At 38.1% G+C, this 20142-nt stretch overlaps 1 long non-coding RNA gene across 1 annotated transcript in view; it reads right to left on the bottom strand.

The window, feature by feature from the left end:
• The window catches only part of LOC116531035, a 53820-nt gene that overhangs the window by 29741 nt on the left and 3937 nt on the right, over nt 1-20142 (bottom strand). The window contains exon 2 of the long non-coding RNA XR_004260231.1: nt 3134-3353. This is a non-coding gene — a long non-coding RNA (uncharacterized LOC116531035). The remainder of the gene's footprint in view (nt 1-3133; nt 3354-20142) is intronic.

Below are 20142 nucleotides of genomic sequence, written 5' to 3' on the forward strand. Positions count from 1 at the left end.
GTATCCTTTTATCTTGAGAAAATGGAAGGAAATGTTTCAAAAGAAAAAAAAAAAGCTAAATATCCAAAGCTGTACATTGCATCACTGCTTATAATAGAGAAAATGGAAATGAGACGCAATGGAAAATCATTCAGCATTGTGGTATACTAGAAGAGACCTTCAAAGAGCAGCTGATGTACCCACAAAATCTAGAAAGTCATCCCCCACTTGTTCAAAGCATAAAACACACATTCTGTGCCTAAAGAATTTCAGGATGGAAATGTCTTATAAAAAAGAACGAAGACAGCATGTTCAAACTTCTTTTTATTAGAAATAGGCAGTGACATTTTCCAGAAAGTTTAATTTTTGTTCTAGAAGTATCCTCTTTTAATAATCACTAACAGCAGAATTGTAATCAAAGTGTGCTTATATTTTACTTCTGTAAAAAGATTAGTTTGTCCTTAGTTTTTTAAAAAGAGGATTTGATAAGATACCCACGTAATTAATTTTAAAATTGTCATTATTTCTAGCCTTATCTTTAAATAAATATTGGTGAAAAAGATATTGTCAAAACCTATTGATAGGATATTTTTGAAAAGAAAAGTAAATTATTTTATAAATAGAATTGTATAATATCTCTAAAGCAAAAAAAAAAGGTATAAAGTACTTTAAGACTTATGATATAAATTGGTTTTGCTTTTCTAATAATTTGCTTAGAAATGACTTCCACCAAAACCCCAACAATATTTAACCTTAATTTTGATGAAAGATGTCCCTTAAAAATTTTTCCCTCTTGGAAGTAAAATATTAAAAATTGCATGTGTGTGAAGATGGAGGGAGAGGAGTTGCAGGACTTCATGATGCCCTGGTCAACTGAAGACCAGGAGAGAAACTTATGGCTCAATGTAATAGAGGCTCCATTTAGAACACTTCAAAAGATCAAGGAAATTAAAAGGTAGCTCTGGCCTAATCAAAATTGGGTTTTTAATCAGTTTCTAGCACTTTTTTAGCTCTTTTGCCATAATAATTTCCTTTTCCAACTTTATGATAACTTGTAGTGGACATCTCAGCATGCCACTACCAAAAGGCATGCTCTTTGAGGACTAGATCTGGTGGTTGTTTTTTTTTTTTTCTATCACTCACAGAAATGCACAGTTCCTAGAGAAATCTAAATATTCAATACATATTGATTGTTTTAATAAATTTCTGAATAAATTGTAAATTTGTAGCATATAATTTGCATGCCTTCTGTGGTTGATTCCTGTTAGAAGTTCTTCTGTGCATAAAATAAAATGTTAGACTAAAAACACCACATGATCTGTATACTTTTACCTATAGATTTACAGGAACATTTTGACTCTAAATTGCTAGGTTTTTAAGGTTTTCAAATTAAAGACAAATTTTATCTAATACTATAAATGAATCAATGTTGAGTTTATTGCTCCAGAAAAAAATAGCATTAGTAGAAACTATTAGTTGTTGGTTGCCTACCAAAATTCATCCTCCTGAACCTCATTATATTTCCCAATCTCCATTGTAATTGAGTATGGCCATGAAACTAAGCTCTCTCTGATGGAATGTGAGGGGAGGTGGTGTGTTTCTTTTAGACCTGGCCCACAAAACCCCTCTCAGGAAGGTGCCTTCACCATTCCAGCTTACAGGGATGATGACATTCAGAACATTACAAGCTAAAAATGGCACTACTACTTTTACCCTGGATCCCTGAGTGGTTGTGTGGAGTGGAGTCCCCTTTACTGACTGGTAACATCCACTTTGGGCTGTTTTGTAAAGAAAAAATAAACTTCTATTGAATTTGAGTCAATTACATCTTGAGTCAATCACATCTTGAGTCAATCTGTAATAACACTTTAGCCTATCCTAATTAAAATAGATAGGACTTATTGAGTGCTTCCTCTCTGCTAGGCAAGAGGTTAGAGAGACATTCCAATTCCATTTCCATTTCTAACACATTGTTAAATACTATATTTTTCAATCTATTTTTAAACTGATGTGTCAGGCATCACTATTTTATATTTACTATCTTATTTATCCTCCCAATATCCCTATGAGGTAAGTAGTGCTATTTCCCCATTTTACTAATAAGAAAACAGAGGCTTTGGCAAATTAAGAAATCGGTCCAGGGTCACACAGCTAAGAAGTATGTAGCAGTAACAAAGCATAAGCAAAATCCATGGGGCCACCCACTAAGGATGGTGTCTTGGCCAGACACTGTATCCTTAAGGGATTTTTCCAATTGCAATTGTTACATCAGAACTGATGTTGAAGGAGGTAGGTCCATCTGTGCTAAAGACTCTGATTTGTGCCCTAGTGTGAATTCTAACAGGTATGTTACAACATGACTGAAAATGGTCACATGTTCTTTGTAGGACAAGTCATTCATTCCCAACAGAACACATTTATATTCACTTCTATGCTATGAAGTCCCATAAATCAGTAGGCAATGTGTCTTATTCTATGCACATCAGTAAACTAGATTAGGAGTTGGGGGTTACAAAAAAGGTCAACAGCACAGATTTTGACCTTGTGAGAAGACAACAAAAACTAAGTACACACCTACATAAAGCAAGTAATCAATCGTAAGTGATCCTAAAGATTAAATAAGCAAGGAACATAACTCAGGGTTTGACGTTTCCAAACCTGACCTCTACTGTGCAAGAGGTTTTCATAAGTAGTAATGCCCTTAGAAGATACCACATTTTTTACACTCTTTAGAAAATGATTTGAGTGTAAATACACTGGACACAAGAACCCTGAATGTGATACTAACTGTGGTCTGTATTTGAGTTTCCTTGTTTAACACTCTTGGGATTCAAGCTATTAAGAACATTTTAATTTGCTGGGTTTAGTAAAATTAGTGCCCCCATCAGTGGATACAACAACACATAGATACATCTATAAGTAATTTCTTTAAATCAATCTTCAGATACAACTTACATTGAAGTTTCTCTATTTTTAATTAAGGCCGCTGCTTGTTTTGCTATAACATAAATTTTGTTACCAGCATTAAAGCCGATAATGTAACTAGCTTTCAAATAGTAGAGTGCCTTTGAAGCTCAAATTCTTATAGCTGGAGTTAAGTTTACGAGGCTTGAGAATTTACCTTTTGCAGCATCAGCTTTTGGTTCAGACTTACCTTTGGAATATGGTCTTCTGATGAGTCTTCTGCCTAAAGAAGTAGGACTACATAGCTAATTTCCTAGTAAGAATTTCTTGGCCAGCCATGTAGCACCTCTGTGTGAACACTGTAGAATATCGTATCATCCTGCTACAGCCTTCTTCACTTCTTCCTGAACTTTTGTGACTTTGGCAGCATCACAGGCTCCCACTGCTAAACTATGTAGGAACTCAGGCCCCTGAAAAAAAAAGACAAGTAAGGCAGAGGATTTTAGTGTTGTTTCTCCATCTCCAGCTGAGTACCCTCAACCACAAGCTTATCTCTTCTTTCTTTCCTGTAGAATTATTTATCAGCTGTAGATTCCAGATCCTTAATGTTAGTCCCTGCTCGCTCCATCTTACTAAACATGAGCTGCTTGAGAAAATGAGATAATGCATACAAATTGCCACAATCTCTGATGTAATTAGAATTTAATTAATGTCACATTTTTTCACATCATTTATTGAATCACAATTCTTTTTTTCAGACAGGGTCTGGCTCTGTAGGCTGAGCTGGAGTGCAGTGATGCGATCTTGGCTCACTGCAACCTCAAACTCCTTGGCTCAAGAGATCCTCCCACCTCAGCCCCCTGACGAGCTGGGCCTACAGGCATGTGCCACCATGCACTAATTTTATATAATGTTTTGAGGATATATATAAGCATGGCTGAGCTGGTTCTCTGCCAAGGATTCCACAAGACCAAAACAAGGGGTTTTCAGGGCTGGACTCTTGTCTAGAGGCCCTGGGGGAGAATTTCCTTCCTGGAGCAAAATCTCATTCGGATGGCTGGCAGAATCCAGTTCCTGTGACTGTAAGACTGAGGTCCCATTTACTTGCTGGCTGTTAGCTGCAGATCACCTGTAGCTCCTAAAACCTTTCTCTGATCCTGGAACACTGGTTCTTATATCTCAGTGCCAGCAATGTTGTATCAACTCCTTCTCCCGCTTGAAACCTCTCCGCACTTCTCCTGCTGCTGCATCTCATCTGCTGCATTTCTCCAACTAGGGAAAGTTCCCCTTTTAGGGCCAGAACTCACCTGAGATGACCCAGGGATGACTGGGCTTCACTTTGAGCACACCTACACAAACACATGTTCACGGAAACTAGCAGTACGCTACCCATACCGTCTCTGCACTCACCCTCTCGGTATCTACCAAAGGGATCCTATGGCACACACCCTGGACTATTTGTGTGAGGGCTTGTCCTCAGCGGGCCCTGATTGTAATGAGATTGGGCTCACCTGGATAATCTAGGCTACTCTCTATCTTAAAATCTACAACTTTAATAACATCTGCAAATCCTCTTTTTCCACGTGTGCTCCCTCAACTTCACGGGTGTCAAGAATTAGGGTGTGACCCTCTGGGGGAATATCATTCTCCCTACTGCAATTATTAAGCAGGTCAACCACTCTAGGCAACTGAGTTTCACCTCTGACAGAACTCTAGGAGAAAACACAGATTATGCCCCAGACTCATCCCACCTGGGCAATGAAGGAGCTGGGGTATTTATCCTTCAACTCCTATCAGCTAGGGCTGTTTCAGGGGTGTTAACTACGCAACATTTGCAGCAGGCCTCGCTGAGCATAAGCCCTCAAGCTGAGAGTCCTGGGTATGTGCCGTAGGATTCCTTTGCTATATGCAGAGAAGGTGAGGGCTGAGAGACTCTGGGTGGGGTACCGCTAGTTTCCGTGAACATGTGTTTGTGTAGGTACGCTCAAAGTGAAGCCTGGTCATCCCTAGAGGACCAACAGGCCAGGAAAGTTTACCAGGGCCTATTGGTCCCAAACTTTCCATTTTGAGAAGCAGGACATAGGGAACAGATGATAAGGCCTTGCTTAAGCCTCAGTGATAAGCCTCAGGCTTCAAGTCAGTCTTTTACTAGAGTTCCAGTATAGGTTATAAGGTTTATACCCAACTACGACTAGGTGAACATTGCCACATATGTGGCTAGATTCCTTATTTGTAGTATTCCCTTTGAGGCCCCACACAAAGGAGGTATGATTATCAAGTCAGGATCCAGTTATCATAATGTCAGGAAAACTCTATTTCTTATAATCCTCTGACAACTGAGAAGAGAAAGACATTGATATGACAGAACTCACCTATATGATTAATCCAAAGAGCTGCCTCCGGAGCAGTGGTGTTGAAGCACATACAACAAACACTAAGTCAATAAATAGTCCTGGCCATTCAGATGTAGACTTCAACAATACTCCGTACGTTTCAGAAACGTTTGGTGGGTGAATTTCCCCACCTGTGACAAGTTCATCACCACTTTTATCTGGCTGAAATTTCAGCCTGGACAGTGTAACAACACCACCCTCAACAGATGGTCTAAGGCTGTTTTGGTGCTAAGATTACCCCTGCCATTGAGTACATTCCTGAAATGTCAAATAACAAGACTGGAGAACATGGATGGGCTTGGAGTCAGGCAAACCTGAGTTTAAGTCCCAGATTCTATACCTCCATAATGTAGGAGCTCACTCACCTCATCTTACTAAACATGAGATGGTTGAGAAGATGAAATGAGATAATGCATACAAAGCAAATTGCCACAATACCTACATAATCAGAATTTGATTAGTGTGTCACATATTTGTCAAGTTAGTGCAGTCACCTTCTAAGAGCTGAAAAGTGTCTTTGTTTTGCCTGTAATGTCCTTTGGAATTGGAACCAATTCAAACAAGAGATTTAACTGACTGACTGCTGGCCTCATCTCTCATCACCTTCACTCTGCACTCTGCACCCTGCACCTGCTTGGGTGCTGCTCTAGGTCTGCACTGACTGGTTCCATGCTGAGTCAAAGCTGCTGCTTTCTACCTCACGAGAAAAGAAATATGCTCTGTAATCTATTGACAGAAGATTCTTTGTGTACATAGAAGAGGTTCTTGTTTATCCAACAGAAATGTTATCCTCTCGAGTGTTAAAAAGGGCCACAATTCTCATCAGGTTTAGGAAATGAAAGTACATTTTAGTACACTTTACAACCTACTGGGGAAAGAACTGCTGTTGGAGTGGCATTATTATTCATCAAGAAATAAGTTTGGGATCACATTTTGAATTTCCTGTGCCCCTACTCAGCTGTTAGAATGTTTAACTGAGAACTGACTGTGTACATGCCACATCCTGGATTTTTAAGATGCCTTGTTTTAAAGGCCTCACGTTTATAGGCCCTTCTAATTTCCCACAACCAGCATTTATCACAAATTCCCAGAAATTTAGGTTCTCAAGATGCAAATTAAAATGCTCTTTCCGGTATAGCAAGATGACGTAGTTTTGTGTCAGCTACCTTTGAGGGGTGAGTACTTGAGATAGCCCCCAGCTGTATGATTTTGGGGAAAACAGAACACGAGTATCTAATTACACTACAAGGAATACTCTAGTTTTGTTAAAAACAAAGTGATTTCCAATTTTGATCACATATAGAAATCTGTAGCTCCAGAAGATCTGATAGAGTAAGGAAATACAATGCTGTTTTGATAAGATCTTAGGGAATTGCCAAGGTCCGAGCTAATATAACATGTTAAATAAACAGTAAACATATTTACTGAATATTCATTGTACAAAATGCTATGGGTGATTTTTAAAAAACAACAGAATCACTGCCTTCAGGGAGTTTAATGGAAATAATAAGATTATATTAAACATATTCAACACTGAAGTATAGTATATGATTAAGTGCCAGTTGGAACACCTGCAAACATTTGTGAAAAAATTAACTGGGAACTGGAAGATTGTCAAGGAAGAGAGGATCTCCTTGTGGGGACCTTTTGTCCCCAACTTTACCTTCCCTTTAGAAGTTATGCTAATGACTCTTGTCCCAGCTTCACTGACCCCACTGGGAGGGAGAAGAGGGTCTGAGTAGGGGGGTTAGGTGGGGTAGAACCCAATAAACGTCAAGCTCAAACAGCAAAAATCATAGTTTCTTTCATGGCCCGTAGCAAATCTGAAATGAGATGGAAATCAAAGTAGACTGAAAAGACTGGAGGAACAAAAGGGAAATGATCTGTGATTTGATCATCTGATCTGCCAGCCATACTGCCTGTATCTTCAGATAGAGTCTCCACAGAGTTACCTCCCTGTCTGTATCCCTGTATGGCTTCCCAACTAGCTTTCCCTCACTCAAAAAATCATGTGGACACTTCTAAGTCCAGATCTCTGAGAGAGGCAGGAGTTACTTTTCCAGCTTAAGATCCAGGTCTCCTGAATTCTGGTTTCCTATCTGAGGGTCTGGCCTCCTCCACAAGTGATTGACATAATGCCTGCCCCATTGAGGATGGCTCCTACTGTTCCTATGTGTCTACCATTACTATTATTTATAGTGTTACTGCTGCTACTACTGATGAAATAATAGCTACCACCATTTATTGAGCGCTGATGCCAGGTACTGTGATAGGCTCTCTACATGAATTGTCCTCGCTATAAGTCTGTGGGTTACTAAGATTTAGAGAGTTTAGGTAACTGGCCTAATGTTGCATCTAATGCTCCTATTCACTATATAACTCTATCCCCTTGAGGCCCTACCCCATGACTTGAAGACAATTTTATAAAACTCTCTCCCTTTAAGCAGCACAGGAACATATGACATGGCTTGAGTTGGGGGCTGATTTTATTATAGCACAAAGATAAGACAATAATTATGCTCTATGAACAGTAATTGCTACTGTTGATTGGCCCAGACATTCTCAAATAAACATACCTGAGCAGGTGGGATTCAGACATTGAGGAAGACAAGTCCCTATCAACCCCTTGTTGTTCTTGATTTTCTTATAAGGAGGTATAATTATTCTCCAGCTCAGATTCTGACATCAAATTTTGGTTTTGAATGACCCTCATCAAATTTCCCTGATTGCAGGTTTGTTCCCCTGCCTCAGTCCTCTCAGCTGTGCGTGGCTTGCTGCCACATGACCTGCCATTATCACCACTGTGATTTAAACAGTGCTTGTTCAGACACACTGAACAATGGGAAACATTCGTATTTATAACTGAAAGATATAATTGGCACCTTTCACACCAACAGCCAGTTTATATTTTCACAGGTACAGAAATTGTCACACCAAAGTAGCCAAATAACAGGTTGGATATTTTAACCCAGCCCAACAAATATTACTTGAGAACAATGGGGCCGTGCACTATGCTAGTTACTGGAGCTAGAAAAATAAATAAGTTTTATGCCCAGGAGTTGTCTGACTCAGGAGAGAGACCATTACACATCGTACTATGTCACCAGAAACAGTGTCAGTGAGAAAGGGGGTAGGAGGGGCCCTGTGAGCACAGCAAAGTGACATTTATAGCAACTTGCAGGTTCAAGGTTTCTTGTTCTATGTGATAGCAGGGATCGGCAGCATGCCTTTAAAATTACAGGTATACTTTCCAATGGATCACTGGATTCACAACAGCTAGAAAAATGACACATAATCATAAATGGTCCTGAAATAAAAGCAGTCTTGACAGATGCTATAATTTTCTAATTCCACACATAGATACTGACATAGATTCGGTCAGCATCATGGTTGTCTTTATACAGGCTAACAGTATGTTTTGACGGAATAGGGGACTCTCCAAGAACAAATTCAGAGGGCCCCTTTTTTCCTCTAGCCCTCTCCAGCCTGTTTCACAATATGAAACCCCTTTAATGGAGAACAGTGTCTTACAGGACACAGTTAGAGACAGAAAATGTAAGGGTAAGCCCTCCTGAGAGTACTAATCATAATAAAAAGACACAAGAAGTTCCTACCCTGGAAGGCGCTGCAGTAAACCTTTTTGTGTAATTGTTTATTTAATCCTCACAATTGGGTGGATAGGCACTAGTATTCTTCCCCCTTCACAGTTGAAACAGGAGGCTCAGAGAAATAGAGGAACCTCTCTAAGCCTCACAGCCTGAGTCAGGGTGCAGATCGAAGACTATTCAATGTCAGAGCAACCAGGTCTGGCTGGTATAAGTGAAGATTGGGTGGAAATGACTGATACAAGGATATTTCCTTAAAAAAAAGTCAGAGTGCTAGAGGGTTGGAAGGGGCTTATAAAACTATCCTTTTTTCAAATTTTGATGAAATATCCTTACTCAGGCTTTATTAAGTGTGATCCTATAACATTCACCCTTCTTGATGCCTCTCCAAACCCCAACACACACACACCTCCCCATATACTTTGAAGAGGCTTAAAATTCAATTTATTCTTCCACCTAAAAAAATTCCAGGACCAGTTCACATTAGACTTATAATAGGCAAAGGCCCAATTCTCCTCCTTCATACAGCAGACACATTTGGGGTACTAAATTGCAGGAAGTGATTGTCTTTATCATTTACATCACAGGAACTATCTTTTATAAAGCTTGCTTTGGAGTGAACAACTACAGAAGCAGCTGCTGAGCGTGGACCCTCTGCCAAGTACTTGTCTACACAGGGGTTTCTGCAAACGGAGGTCGGTGGTTCTGGGAAGCCATGGTTGTCATTCTATAGGAGCATCTATACATTCCTCCTGGCCCTCATCACCCCCTCCAGGAACTAAGACTTCTCATACAAAGCAAAAGCATTCAACAACTCTAGAAACCGAATCAGACCACCTACATTCTAGTCTGTACTCTTCAACTAATTAGCATGTGACCTTTAGAAATTCATTCTTTCTAAAATCCCATTGTCTATATGAAAAGAACAACTATGTGATCACCAAGGATTTTCCTACTTTAAATGCATGATTCCATGAGATGTCATTTTAATACACAGGCATAAATCCACACAGGGTGGAAGACACTGTACTATGGTATGAGGGACACAGAAACAGGTAAACCATGTCCCCTGTCCACAGAGTTGCTTTATCTTAAGAGCCATTAGGAATACTGAAATTACAAAGTTAAAAATTATTACTGTGATGTAACTTTTCAACTATTATCTCATGTCCTCATGCTTTTTATAAAAATATGTATAGTGTATATGTGCAATCATATGTATGTCACATTGTGGCTGTCAGAGTTAAACAAATACATGAAAGTGCCTAGAGCATAGTGAACAATGAATAAAACAATAAGCACTATATGTTAAGAATTTTCTATGCATCAAGTTTGTTGTTGTTGTTGTTGTTGTTGTTGTTGTTTGAGATGGAGTCTCACTCTGTCGCCCTCCTGGGCTCAAGCAATTCTCATGCCTCAGCCTCCTGAAGAGGACTACAGGTGGGGGCCACCACACCTGACTAATTTTTGTATTTTTCATACAGATGGGATTTCACCATGTTGGCCACGCTTGTCTCGAACTTCTGACCTCAAGTGATCCATCCGCCTCGGCTTCCCAAAGTGCTGGGATTATAGGCGTGAACCACTGCACCTGGCTGCATCAGGTATTTTTAATACATTATCTTTTCATATGTTACCTAATGTCCAGGACAGTTCTTAGAGATATGTATACTTATACTCATTTTATGGATAAGAAACATAAAGCTTTGAAAATAAAGTACCTTGCAAACCTCACACCAAACAATAATTCGAATTCATTTCTGTCTCATTCTAACTCCTATACTTTACCAGTTCGTTATTTTTCCTCACCACCATTTCTACATTTATTTGGCTATGTTCTGCATATAAAAGCATAAACTCTGCCTCTCAATTTTGCATCTGAATTTCTATGTATACATTCCTAGTAAGCAGTATTGGTAATTGTAGAGGCTTTCAGTTTTAAATCTTCCCTGCTTTTTAAAAAATATGAACATAACATCACTTGCTCCATTCTGTGAAACATCTCAGTTTTTTTCACTGTATTAGGTAAAATAATGGTTAAGACTTGCTTTGAATCTTCAGAAGTTGTAAGTGGTCAGCAGAGGTTTCCATAGCCACAGGCAACTCTCCACGTCTGCAGTCACTTTATACCACTTATTTCTTGAGCTGTGATATCTTTTAGGAAGTAATCCATTTTGGACTGGGACCCTAGCACTAATGCACATGCCTTTGTCTCCCTGCTAAATCTGTCATTGCTTTTGAAATAGTTCTTTAAACATCTCCATTCATCATCAGCAAAAACAACTGGTTAAGGAGTAGCTATCTCTCTATGGCAGTTAGCACACATTGCTTATACAAATGTTTGCAGAACGCCTCTCCTACAGTACATTCTCAGTGTTGATCCCTTCCTCATCTTCCCACATGCATTAAATTTTTTATGCCCCGAGTTCAATAACACCCACTTTTATCTTAGCTTGTCCTCAGCCGAACAAAGCTCCCTCCTCCTGGTTGTCCCTCTTGACATGTTTTCTATTTCTTGCTGTTCTAATAGGATTCTGTCACAGTTCCCCTCTTTTATTGCCACTTCAAACTAGTGCTAAAATGTTTGTTCCAGCTTTTACTACTTCAGGGTTAGAACAGTGGCATCTTTTACTTTCCCCTCATCAACCTCAGTTCTGTCTTTTGCATAGATCTTGTCAGCCCTAGCTGCCCCCTCCCCAGGCTGTCAACATATTTATCAGAGGATTTTAACCTGAGACTTGAGTTTCACAGGCTTGGAAAACACCCTGAACCTGGAAAAATGGCTTGTGTAAATATGTATGTGTACTTTTCTAATGAGAGTATTTATAGCTCTCATGAGATCACAGAAGAGTCTTTAAACAACAATGACAAAATCTGAACTTTTAGATATAAGTAGAACCAGAGAACATTGAGCCTGGAAGAGGTTTTAGAGAGAATTTAGTTTGGTGTCCCTATTGAGTTACAGACACTTGGAATTCTGTGAGAAGAGAAATGGGAGCACTACGCTATTTCAAGCACTTTTTATACTTTGATATATCTAATCATTGAATGTCAAATATTTTGTGATTTTTTTCATATGATGGAACTGAGGTTTTTTAAAGGAATCCCTACCTTTACCCCTGACCAAACATACCCTAGAGCCGGGATTTGATCTGCAAATGCAGTTTGTCTATGAAGTGAAAGATTTCTATTTGCCTCATGAGCTGGTTGTCAGTTACATAATAAAAATAGATAACTATAGTATTTAAAAAGATATATTCCTTAATTTTTGTTTTTCTTTAAACCTGTGGTTCTCAACCAGGAATAATCCTGCTTTCCAGAGGACATTTGGCAGTGCCTGGAGATATTTTTGATGGTTACAAATGAGGATTCTGTTAGCATCAAGTGGGTAGAGGCCAGCAGTGCTGTTAAACCTCCTACAATGAGGAAGACAGCTTCCCACAACAAAGAATCATCTGGCCCAAAGTGTCAGCAGTGCTGCTGTTGAGAGATCCTGCTCTAAGCATTGTTCATAAGTTAACCAGAGGGTGGGAGTAACAAAAATGATTCTTTGTGTTGAAAATGTTGAGATCCATTAATCTTGTTTAACCATGGTACAGTAAACAATCAATAACTTTTTGTTGAATACACAAACCTCTATACTGAAGGAAGAAAATCATTTTCTTCCCTTTTGGTTTCACTTTATTTTTGTGATATCATCCCACGCACCCTCTAACCCAGCACTCTCAGACTTCAGCGTACAATAGAATCACCTTGAGGGCTTTAAAAACACAGATTAACAGTCACCAACCACAGAGTTTCTGATTCATTAGTTTTAAGGTGGGGCCTGCGATTCCAATTCTCACAAGCTCCCAGGTGATGCTACTACTGCAGGTTCACGGCCCACACATGGCTAGTAAGGCAGTTCGCCCTGTCCTTCTGGAGACTTCCCCCACCTGCAGAAGAGAAACTGACAAGGTCTTATTATAGAAAAGAGAAAATCTGTTCTAAGCAGATAAATTTGAGAAAGAGGTCATGACTTTCTTTCCCTGATTTGCAAAGCAGAAGAGAGGCACACTGGAATGGGGACTCCATACACACATGTGCACATAAACACACACGTACACATACTAAATGTAGATGTCTAAATGTTGTGTAATGCCTGCTTTAGAAAGCGTGTGGCTGAAAAGGAAGGAGATTTGATACTTTAAAAATGTGTTTGCACTGTTCCAAAGCCCAAGAGGAAAAAGAAAAAAAAGAAATATTTTAAAAAAGAATTTACAGACAATTAATGGAAGAGAGATCCAATGGGGAAGTCTCTAGAAAGAGACTTCCTTCTCTTCTGGAGGATGAGGAAGTCTCCAGAAGGAAACCCTGCTTCTGAGTCAAGCCACAGTTCTTTGACCCTTCTGCCTCCTTTAACCTGGTAAACATTCTGCTTGTTTGGAAGGAGAAGCAGCCACACATTCTTTCTAAATGAATTCTTTCAGATTCTTTGTGAATATCCTTCCAGAGTATTCGTAAGACTGATAACCACTTTCTGATAACTTTTGGCACATTATAGGGAGAGCTGAAGTCTCCTAACCTTGTAGTTTTCTTATGCAAAAAAAAATGGATCTCTCTCCCCTCAATGTCTGTTAATTCTTTTTTAAATATTCCTTTTTTCTTTTTCCTTTTGGGCTTTGGAACAGTGCAAACACATTTTTAAAATATCAAATCTCCTCCCATTTCAGTCACATGCTTTCTAAAGCAGGCATACACGACATATAGACATCTACATTTTGTATATGTGCACGTGCGTATTTATGTGCGTGTGTGTATGGAGTCCCCATTCCAGTGTGCCTCTCTTCTTTGTAAATCAGGGAAAGAAAGTCACAACTTCTTTCTCAAATTTATTTGCATTCAACAGATTTTCTCTTTTCTATAATAAGACCTTGCCAGTTTCTTATCTCTGCAAGAGACTCTAGAAGTTCTTCCAGCTTTCTTATGTGTTCTCCATGTTACATGTTCCTACTTGAGTTTACATATTCTCTACAGGTGTGTAGAATTTGCCTATCATCAGTGCTTCCTTTCAACTTTCTCTTTCTCTCCCTTTTAATTCTCCTCTGTCTAAATCTTTTATTCACCTTGAATGCAATGCACCACTGCATCCTTCCATCGATACCATCTCTATCGTTTTTTTCTAGAACTTCTGCCTAGCTTGTTTGCTTTTCCCTGTAGATCTTAGACAACAAGCCCTTTTGCATGGAAATCTTCCTTGTCTCCACTTCTTGGCTACCCTCTCCTGGATAATTTAGTACTGTATATATTTTCTAACCTAACAGTTTTGTGTAAATATAGGGTTATTATAAGGACTAAAATAAATAATGTGAAGCCCTTAGCTCTCAATAAATGTTATTAATATTATTCTCCCCAGATATCATATTTCCCCAACAATGCCTTACATTCCTCTTGCTTTTTTCCTGTTCTATCATGAAGCTCTCCCCACCTCTTCTACAGCCTCCCCCTGCCCTGCTAAGATATTTGATTTCCTCTGTCTTTCCAGACCCCAGAGCAGACCCAGGTTAACTATCTCCCTTTATTAAAACATGCTCTTGGGCAGTTTGCGTAATAATGCACCTCTCACAACATATATTGAATTTCACCTTTTACCTAGGCAGATTATTTAGTTCTTTCATATACATCCAATACATGTCCTTTAAAGCCACAATAATTGTGTAAATCATTTTTCCAAGCAGAATTTAGGTTATTTTGGATTGTCCCCTCTACCAGTTATAATTTATCTTTGCCTCTGAGTGAAAAAAACACCACCATCATTGTTTAGCAGGGTTTTGTTTTACATGTATCCTAAAGAAGTCTTTCACCATAATTGGTGCTGCAAATATATCAGGGGTTCTGTGGACTGATTGTTCTAACAGCCTTGTTTTGTTGATATTTCTATATTTATTGCCTTTCATGTACTACTTTTACACTGAGGCTGGGCTTGGTCACCTAGATTTTGGCCAAATGGTTAGTAGAAACTGTGACAAGCAGAGAATTGAAAAGTGCTCAAGCCTTAGGAATTTGTTCTGTTACATCTCTTGGAACTCTGTAAGTGATAGGAGAACAAGCCCAGGTAAACCCTCTAGAGAATGAGGTCACAAATATTGCATAGCCATTGATGAAAACACCACTAACCTCTCAGCCATACTCTTTTTTTTTCCCTCTTTTTTTTTTTTTTTTTTTTTTTTTTTTAAGATGGAGGCTCACTCTGTTGCTCAGGCTGGAGTGCAGTGGCACTATCACTGAAACCTTTGCCTCAGGGTTCAAGCAATTCTCTTACCTCACCCTCTGAGTAGCTGGGACTACAGGCGTGCACCTTCACACCCAGATAATTTTTGTATTTTTTTAGTAGAGATAGGCTTTCACGTTATAGGCGAGGCTGGTCTCTATCTCCTGACCTAAAGTAACCCTCCTGCCTCAGACTCCCAAAGTGCTGGATTATAGGTGTGAGTCACCATGCCCAGCTTCATTTTTACTATTGCCATTGTTAGCCACCCTCAGGCCTGTCCAAGCCACCAACTAGCCACAGGCTCTGAGTGTATCTAACCACAGTGAGCCAAAGCCAGCCCAGAACAAGCTTTGCACCCTCAGAATGGAGAACCAAATAAATGATTGCTGTTGTGAGCCATTAAATTTTGGAGTAGTTCCTTAGTTGTTTGTCGTTTTTTTAAAAGAAGAAGAAAAAGCTAGTAAGCACAATTTTAACCGACACTATTTTTATTGATATTGCTTTATTTCAAAGAAGAAAAAAAGTCTGTCTTTGGCATAATCTGTGAAATCACCATAAAATTCTTTGAACAGTTTAGGTCCATTTACTCCTGACCAAGACTCATGAGCACATCTTTAAAAAAAAAATTCTTCCTTGAATTGAACAATGCTATGCTAATTTGTTTCTTATTTAAATTTAGGTGAAAGGGCAAATTCTTGAAAAATACAACTGACTCATAAGACATGGAAAACACAAAATACTGTATCAGTTAAACAAATTATACTGATAATTTAAAAATCTTCCCCCCTCCAAAAAAATTTTAGGCCCAGGTAGCTTCTTCACTAACGAATATTTTACATATCTAAGAAGGAAAGGATAGCCATGTTACAGAAACTGATTCCAGAGCATAGGAAAAAAGGGAAAGATGTGTTTTTTGGTTTTTCATTTTCTGTTTTTGAGACAGGGTCTCATGTCATCCAGGCTGGAGTGCAGTGGCACAATCTCGGCTCACTACAACCTCTGCCTCCCAGGTTCAGGCAATTCTCATGCCTCAGCCTTTCAAGTAGCTGGCATTACAGGCATGTGACATCACACCTGGCTCTTTTGGGTTTTTTTTTGTTTTTTTAGTACAGATAGGGTTTCCCCATGTTGGCCAGGCTGGTCTCAAACTCCAGACCTCAAGTGATCCACCTGCCTTGGCCTCTCAAAGTGCTGGTATTACAGGCAGGAGCCACCAGGCCCGACCTAAGACTTCTTGTTTTAAAAGCCTAACATATATTCGATAGCATGACATGATAAATATTATAATATAAAAATCTTACAAATGGCACTCATTAACATAAATTTTAAAAATTAAAATATCAGGGAATTGAATATAATAAAATATTTAAAGGAAGAACATATCACAACTAAGTTGAATTTATTCCAAGAATGCAGAGTGGGTTTAATATTCAAATTCCAAAGGCAAAATAAAGGGAAAAATTTCATGATCCACTTAGATGCAGATAAAATTTAATAAAACTTAATATCCATTCATGATTAAAATGTTTAAGCAAGGTAGAAACAGAAAAGAACTATCTCCAATACAATAAAAAAGCCACAGCAAATACCACACTTAACTGTAAAACAGTGAAAGATTTTTCCCCTGAGATTAGACCAAGGAAACAATGGCTGCTGTCACTACTGCTCTTCAACATTGTACTACAGGATCTAGCCAGAGCAATAAATGAAGAAAGGGTAATAAAAGGTATAAAGATTGAAAAAAAATTTAAAAAACCTTCATTATTTGTGAATGATGCAGTTATGTACCTAAAAGATACAATAAAATCAACTGATAAGCTATTAGAACTAAGTGAATTTATCATGGTCCCAGGGTACAAGATCAACACATAAAAATAAATTATATTTCTATATTCCAGCAATAAGCCTTAAAAATAATGTTTACATTCAATGTATAACAATATCAATAAAATAAAAACATGTACCATATTCATAGGCTGGAACACTCAGTATTATAAAGATGTCAGTTCTCCCCAGATTGATCTCCAGATTTTATACAATTTCAATCAAAAGCTTAATAGGCTTTTTATAAAAATTGGAAAGCTAATACTGAAAGGTGTGGAATTTCAAAGAACCAAGAATAGCCAAGGAAATTAAGAACTAAATTAAAAGATATATACTACTAGATGTAAAGACTAAGAATGGGCCTCTAGTAATTAAAGCAATGAGACAGGACAGGCAAAAATACCAATGGAACAAAAGATGTCTATATTTTTATTTACACATACATAATCACCTAATTTAAGGCAAAATTACCACTGCAATGAAAGAGGGTCTTTAAAATAAATGATGCTTAAGTACCTATCCATTTCAAAAAATAACAAATGTTAAACCTATCACAGACAACACATAAAAATCAAATCAACTGAGTGCAGTAGCTTGTGCCTATAATCCCAGCTACTCAGGAGGCAGAGGCAAGAGGATCTCTTGGAGCCAGGAGTTCAAGACCAGGCTGGACAACATAGAAAGACCCTCATCTCTAACATTTGTTTTTAATTAGCTGGGCCTGGTAGCAGTCACTTGTAATCCCAGCTACTCTGGAGGCCAAGGCAAGAGGATCTCTTGAGCCCAAAAGTTCAAAGCTGCCCAAAAGTTCCTGAGCTATAGTCAGGCTACTACGCTATAGACTAGGAATCAGAGTGAGACCTTATCTCTAAAAAAAAAAAAAAAGAAAAGAAAGAAAGAAAAGAAAAGAAAAAGAAATTAGATGCAGTGAACCACAGACCTAAATGTGAAAGGTCAAATAGTAAAGTTTTTTAGAGAAAAACATACAAAAAAACCTTCATGACGTTGGAGTAGGCAAAGGTTTCTGAAATGTGGCACTACCCATGAAAACTAGTAATCTTAAGAAGAGCTTAATAATTTGAGCTGCTTTCAAATTAAAATCCTATTTTTATTTAAAAAATTAAAAGGTGAAAATGCAACATATAGAATAGGAGAAGATATTTACAACACATATATATGAGATAGGACTTGGATTCAATACATAACTCTTACAATAAGAAAAGACAGATAAATTTTTTAAAAAGAGACAGAAGACCTGAAAAAACACTTCACAAAAGAGGATATGTAAATTGCCAGTATGCATATGAAAAGATAATCAACTCGTAATTTTCAGAAAAGTGCAAATTAATACCAGTGAGCTACCACTACGCACCCACAAGAATGGCTAAAATAAAAAGGATTGACAACACTGTTACCAAGAATGTGGAGCAACTGGAGTTCTCATGCAATGCTGGTAGAATGTAAACTGGTAGAAACACTTTAGAAAAGTTACTGAGAGTTCTCATTAAAGCCTTGCTTATGACCCATTGCTCTATTCAGACTAAAGTCAAAATAAGTGCATATATATATATATATATATATATATACCAAACAACATACTATATTTATAAAATATTATGTGTAATAGCCTAGAGATAGAAACAACCCAAATTTATTTAGCATGAAAAAATAATTCGTGATATATTAATATAATATTCAGACTACTGTTATCCAAAATGATACAGATGAATCATAGACATAATGTGAAATGAAAGAGACTAGATGTAAAAGAATATATGATTCAACTTACATAAAGTCCAAAAACAAGCAAAACTAATCTTTGGAGCTAGAAGTCAAATACCAGTTACATTTGAGGTGTGTGATAACTAGGAAGAAGAACAAAGAAAGCTGTGAGAGTGTTGGGGATGTTCTATTTCTTATTTCAGGTGGTGGTTAGCAGAGTGTTTTACTTTGTTAAAGTTTATAGATATTGGGGCACTTTTCTATATTTATGCTAAGCTTGAATTAAGAAATACAAAAAAAAAGAGAAGAGCTTTATTCTTTACTGCCCAACTATTTTCTTTCTCACCTACTTACCTTTGTTTCTTCTCTTTTCCTTTAGGTCAATTTTTTTTTAGTCCTTTAAATATCCAAATAGACATTTTGTAGACATACCAGACACAGCTACTACATTCTCTGCCTTCTTGCCATTTGATAGAACTATTTCCTGATTTTTTTTTTAAAACTAGATCACAGAATAAGAAGTCATGCCAGGTGCGGTGACTCACGCCTGTAAGCCCAACACTTTGGGAGGCAGAGGCAGGCAGATCACCTGAGGTCGCAAGTTCGAGATCAGTCTGACCAACATGGAGAAATCCCATCTCTACTAAAAATACAAAACATCAGCTGGGCGTGGTGGCAGGTGCCTGTAATCCCAGCTACTCGGGAGGCTGAGGCAGGAGAATTGCTTGAACCCAGGAGGCAAAGGTTGCCATGAGCCAATATCTCACCATTGCACTCCAGCTTGGGCAACAAGAGTGAAACTCGGTCTCAGGAAAAAAAAGAAGAAGTCATAAGCTTACATGACACTGAAATATTTTTTTCTCCCAGAACTTACTACATACTTGATCAAGCTACTCATAATATGTGGCCATAATTATTTGCCTGTGTGTTTAGCTTCTTATTTGGTTCTAAACTTCTTCAGATAAGAGGGCATACATAATTAATCCTTGTGATCCTACTCCTATCCTTGTCTTTGCCACATAGTAGGAACTCAATGAATTGACCTAAATAACTGTATAATCCGTTATGAAATCTTTAAGAGTAGCCTGAGGGCTAGTATTGAAAGAGGCTGAAATATCCTATTTCTCCAGAGCAAAGAACTAGATTACATGACCACTTGAGAGCCCTTCTCTCTACCAGAGTCTATGATTGAATGACTTGCTAGTAACTTTTACAGCCTTCCTTAGTTACTCATTGTACCAGTTGATATGCCACTGAGATTTGCTTTGCTCTTGTTCTTTTCCTTTATTTTCCTTTTCATAAACACACACACACACACAGACACACACATAGATTTGTATTTGTTGGTCCTTTACAAATTACTTCTGAGCCACATAGATTAAAATACATCCTTTTTAATTTCACAACCTATGTTTGAAATTCAGAGTTCTGAATTTTACGTCAGTGACCCAGATCCATTTCCAGA

The sequence above is a fragment of the Sapajus apella genome, unplaced genomic scaffold, assembly GCF_009761245.1.
Source record: "Sapajus apella isolate SASKATOON/1434 unplaced genomic scaffold, GSC_monkey_1.0 scaffold3, whole genome shotgun sequence".
In the NCBI taxonomy this organism is placed as follows: Eukaryota; Metazoa; Chordata; class Mammalia; order Primates; family Cebidae; genus Sapajus; species Sapajus apella.